The sequence below is a fragment of the Silurus aristotelis genome (assembly GCF_946808225.1).
Source record: "Silurus aristotelis genome assembly, chromosome: 13".
Taxonomy (NCBI): domain Eukaryota; kingdom Metazoa; phylum Chordata; class Actinopteri; order Siluriformes; family Siluridae; genus Silurus; species Silurus aristotelis.
The window spans coordinates 5,167,201-5,173,280 of NC_139586.1; positions in this window are offsets into that span (position 1 = coordinate 5,167,201).

Sequence of the window (6,080 nt, forward strand, 5' to 3'; positions counted from 1 at the left end):
AAAACGGCTTTCTCGCAAATGCTTGACATTTTAGTCATATAAACTAAAGAATGTGTAAGCAACATAAATAAATAAATAAACAAATAATTCTGTGTTTCGTCATTTTTAGAAAACCAGATTAATATTTTATGAAAGGAAGAAAACAAAAAAATTCAGATAACTTTAATAAAATAAAATGTAATTTGTTAATAATGTAATGCTAACATTAATAAGGCATTTATTTTTTGCTACACTGCTGCAAGTATATGAAGGTGCATGTTATACAGTACAGTACTGCACTTGTATAGCAGTAAAGGGTACTCACAGGAAGCTGCTTTAAGGCTATCAAAAGCAAGCAAGTGCCCCCAAATAGTTCAAATAATTGTTACAAATGTATATCACATGGTGCTGTGGGGGGATGTGTGGAAAGTGGAAGCTGACACCATAAAACCAACCACACTCACAATTCAATTACAATCAAAGATTAGGACCACTTTCACATGCTCCACTTCCAATCATTATTATAGATAATGATCATATACCTTTTTAATCATCCTATTCTCTTTGATCTGTCAATTTCCCTTAGTATCAGATTTGTAACATATTTAAAATCATTGTTTACCTTTTGAAAGGCCACACAATGTAACTGCACCATTAAATTCACTTCATGAAGAAATACTTTTTTCTTTTGTTTAAATAACTAATATGGGTGACAGGGTATAACCACAATAGGAAGAGTCACAATGTGTTCTTCAATGATTTGTGCCTCAAGGTAGTGGGGAAAACATGGTGGGGGAGTGTTACATTTTTTTAACAAAGCTCCTTGAAAAGAGAGTGTCATGAGTGTCATGTTGGAAACGTGTGACTCTAATAAAAGGATGGACATATATCATGGACAACATGGAAGTAGATATGGACCAATGGAAAGTGGAGAAGGTCATGTCATAGTGACAGTTTAAGACCTTCAGAGAAATACAATGCTTCCTGGACTTGGTGTAACAGTGGAAATTTTAAAATAAATTATAACATCCTTTTTATTTCACTAGTTTATTTTATATTTTATCGGTTAATGTAGGTAAGTACTTTTATTACAGCATACATGCTCAATTTATTAAATTGGACTAATATGTTTTACATGCAACTGTGAAATCCCTCACTTTTTTGGACCTGTTGCTGCCCATCAAAGTCTACAAAAGTGCAACTATAGGCTGGAGGGAGCTGTTTTCTTTCTTCACTGTCATTAATCACAAGAATATGGAGAACATCAAATCAGCCAGTGAGTGTTAAGCACTATTATTTACCTGTTGTTAAAATTAACGGAGATGTGCAGACCTGAGGTAACTACAGGGGAATAAAGTTGATCAGTCACACCATGAAGTTATGGGAAAGAGTAGTGGAAGCCAGGCTGAGAGAAGAGGTGACCATCTTTGAGCAACAGTATGGTTTCATGCCGAGGAAGAGCACCACAGATGCATTATTTGCTTTGAGAATGTTGATGGAGAAGTATAGAAAAGGTCAGAAGGAGTTGCATTGTGTGTTTGTGGATTTAGAGTAAGCGTATGACAGAGTGCCAAGAGAGGAGTTGTGGTATTGTATGAGAAAGTCAGGGGTGTCAGAGAAGTATGTGAGGGGGTGCACGACATGTATGAGGATAATGTGACAGCAGTGAAGTGTGCAGTAGGAACGAAAGACTGGTTCAAGGTGGAGATGGGACTGCATCAAGGATCAGCTCTGAGCCCTTTCCTGTTTGCAGTTGACAGATGAGGTCAGACAGAAGTCTCTGTGAACTATAATGTTTGCGAATGATATTGTTATTTGTGGTGAGAGTAGGGAGCAGGTTGAGATGAGCCTGGAGAGCTGGAGGTATGCGCTGGAGAGAAGGGGAATGGAAGTCAGTAGGAGTAAGACAGAGTACATGTGTGTGAATGAGAGGGAGGGCAGTGGAGTGGTGCAGTTTCAGGGAGAAGAGGTGTTGAAGGTGGAGAAGTTTAGGTACCTGGGGTCAACACTGCAAAGTAATGAAGAGTGTGTTAGAGAATTTAAGAAAAGAGTGCAGGCAGAGTGAAGTGGGGGGAGAAAAGTGAAAGCAGGAGTGATTTGTGATAGAAGGGTATTTGCAAGAGTGAAAGTGATTGTCTAACCCTGTTTATGTTAAGGACTACATGACAGCAGAACATCTCCTCTTCTGTAATATCCATCGACAGCAACTAAAGTCTGGTAAGCCTGTATCCACTACAAGCCTTACTCACTTTAGCCCCAGAGATTGACAAAACCAGTCAACTTATATGGGTGATATGTCTAGGTTGTGCTAAAGGTTTAGAACTCCAGACAACTCATCCCATTGTCCTAGATCCTCACCATCGATCCACAAAACTACTCATACAGGTCTATGACAGCAAGCTGGGTCACAGGTTACTGGAACGGGTTTTTGCCGAAATGAGGAGGAATGTGTGGATATTAAGAGGTTGTGGGGCAATTCAGAAATCACAACTTAACTGCAAATAATGTTGTAAGTGGAATGCTAAACCTGAGGTCCCTTAAATGGCTGATCTACCTCAAGCACAAACCTCCCTGTTATAGCACAGGTATTGATTGTTTTGGACCTTTCCAAATCAAAATTGGCAAACACTTAGAGAAAAGAAGGGGAATAATCTTTAAGTTTCTCACAACTCGATGTGGTCACAGTGAGTTCCCCACAGCTACAGCTGTCCTCCAATCGAAGAGAAGGCCTGGACGAAGTGGGAAGATCCACGGAGGAAAGAGGGGCAGGAACAGTGGTCACTGGAACCTCAGGAGCATGTTTAACTTGACAGAGAGAGAGAGAGAGAGAGAGAGAGAGAGAGAAGAGAGAGACAGTCCTTATTGTTGTATAAAAGTTAATGTCAATGTGCAGTTTGGACTCCGGCAAGACTCGCTGGGGAGGGAGAACCAGAAGGTAACACCGACATGAGGGATTTTTGGGAAAAGAGACGACCCACCACACCACCGTCAACAAACCTTAGTGAACGTGTAAGAGTGAGGGGACGACAGCATACAAATATCCCAGTTCACTGAACACTCTATATCCATGATCGCTCCAGATCTGGATATAGAGCCTCGACTTAAACACTGAGACTGTGTCTCAGTCCCGAACACTGATGGGAAGGTTGTTCCATAACTGTGGGGCTTTATCAGAGAAAGATCTGCCCCCTGCTGTAATCTTCATTATTGGAGGAACCAACAGACAGCCAGCACCTTTTGATCTAAGTAGGCGTGGAGGATCATACTGGTACAGAAGTTCACTCAGATACGGTGGTGCGAGACCATTAAGTGCTTTATATGTCAGTAGTAGTATTTTATAATCAATGCGAGATTTGATTGGGAGCCAGTGTAGACTGATTAAAACAGGGGTGATGTGGTCATATTTTCTAGATGTTGTGAGGACTCTCGCTGTTACATTCTAAACTAACTGAAGCTTATTTATGCACTTACTCTAACACCCAGACAGTAAAGCGTTACAGTAGTCTAATCTAGATGTAACAAAAGCATGAACTATTTTTTCTGCATCCTGTAACGACATCATATTTCTAATTTAAGCAATATTTCTAAGGTGAAAGAAGGCAATCCTGGTGATATTGTTCACGTGAGCCTTAAAGGAAAGACTAGGGTCAATAATTACACCACGGTCTTTGACTGCTGTACACGCTGAAACAGAAACACCATCCAGAGATGCTACGTAATCGGAAAGTTTGCTTCTAGCTGCATGAGAGTTATCAAGCATCCACTGTCTAATGTCATTTACACACTCCTCAACATTGTTAAGCTGATCTCTCTTATCTGGCTTTGCTGAAATATACAGCTGTGTATCATCAGCATAGCAATGAAATCAAATACCATGTTTATATATAATTTCACCCAGAGGCAGCATATATAAAGAGAGAAGCAGTGGGCCTAAGACAGATCCTTGTGGAACACCAAACTTTACCTCAGAGAGTGTGGAGAACTCACCATTTACATCAACAAACTGATAGCGATCAGTCAAATAAGACCTGAGCCAAGAGAGAGCTGTTCCCTTTATTCCAACAACGTTTTCAAGTCTAGCAAGCAGTATAGTGTGATCAATGGTGTCAAAAGCTGCACCTAAGGTCAAGCAAAACAAGAAAAGAGATAAAACCCTGATCAGAGGCCAATAACAGGTCATTTACCACCTTAACTAGCGCCGTCTCTGTGCTATGATGAGGCCGAAATCCTGACTGTTACATTTAAAATAATATTAAAATAAATAATTTCAATAAAATTTTGGATATCAAGGGAAGGTTTGATATTGGCCTGTAGTTGTACAGCTGACATGGGTCAAGGTCAGGTTTCTTAATTAGGGGGTTGATAACTGCCAGTTTGAAGGATTTAGGTACATAACCAGTGCTAATGGAAGAGCTTATTATTTTTAAAACAGGTTTAATTACCTCTGAAATTATCTATTTGAGTAAACTTGTAGGTGAGGGATTGAGAATGCAGGTTGATGATTTTGATGAGAAAAATAAAAGAAATTAAGTTTTGTAATTGATTGTCTGTTTTAATTACACTGCTGTCCACAGGGTTATTTGTGAAATAGTTTGGATTTATATTAATCGTCTGGATTTCTTGCCTGATGTTTTCAACTTTATTATTAAAAAAGTTCTTGAAATCATTACTACCTATTGATGGTGTGCATGTTAGTGCAGTGCTTTTATTTCGTGTTAATTTGAATATAAATCTAGGATTATGCTTGTTATTTTCTATGAGGGTGGAGAAATATGCTGATCTAGCAGCACTAAGAGATTTTCTATAATTTAGAAGGCTCTCCTTCCAAGCTACTTGAAATACTGTTAATTTTGTTTGACGCCATTTACTTACTAATTTCCAAGTGGTCTGTTTTAAGGTGCGCGTATGATCATTATACCACTGTGCTAATTTTTTTTTTTTTGGTCTTAAGGGGAGCTTCATCATCTAGAGTGTAACCCAGTCGAGCTCTGCGGGGTCAGACGGAGATATAATTCATTAAAACAGTTCTGAAAGATTATTGATAAAACTCCTGCTGTAGTTGAAGTGAATGTACGCTTAACATGATAATGTGTCGAGGTTCTAATTCTATGACTGAGACAGATATTAAAAGTACGGTGGCCGAGAATTGCAAAACAGATTAACAAATCCGAAAACAAATTAACAAATCCAAAAACAAAACAACAAATCCAAAAACAAAACAACAAATCCAAAAACAAATTACCAAATCCAAAAACAAATTAACAAACCCAAGAACAAATTAACAAATTCATAAACAAATTAACAAATCCAAAAACAAAACAACAAATCCAAAAACAAATTAACAAACCCAAAAACAAATTAACAAATCCATAAACAAATTAACAAATTCAAAAACAAAACAACAAATCCAAAAACACATTAACAAATCCGAAAACAAATTAACAAATTAGAAAACACCAACAAATCCAAAAACAAAATAACAAATCCGAAAACAAATTAACAAATTCAAAAACACATTACCAAATCAAAAAAACACAACGACAAGCCAGACAAACCGGAAAAGGTAGGTATAGTTTGCGAATGGAAACTTACAGATCATTGGACAAGACACCTGTCAGTCAAGATATACAGGTGAGTGACAGGTATCTCGTCCAATGATCTGTAAGTTTCCATTCACAAACTATACCTACCTTTTTTCGGTTTGTCTGGCTTGTCGTTGTGTTTTTTGGATTTGTTAATGTGTTTCGTGCAACGATTCAGACAAACCGGAAAAGGTAGGTAGTTTGTAAATGGAAACTTACAGATCATTGGACGAGACACCTGTCATTCACCTGTATATCTTGACTGACAGGTGTCTTGTCCAATGATCTGTAAGTTTACGTTCACAAACTATACCTACCTTTTCCGGTTTGTCTGAATCGGTGCACGAAATTGATGTCAATGTCTCTGATAGAGGGGAGAGATAATTCAATGCTCTTCTTAGCTATCCTCACTATCCTCTGTAGGGTCTTGCGATCCGAGATGGTGAAGTTCCCAAACCAGGGAGTGATTCAGCTGCTCAGGATTCTCTCAATGTTCCCTCTGTAAAATGTGGTCAGGAT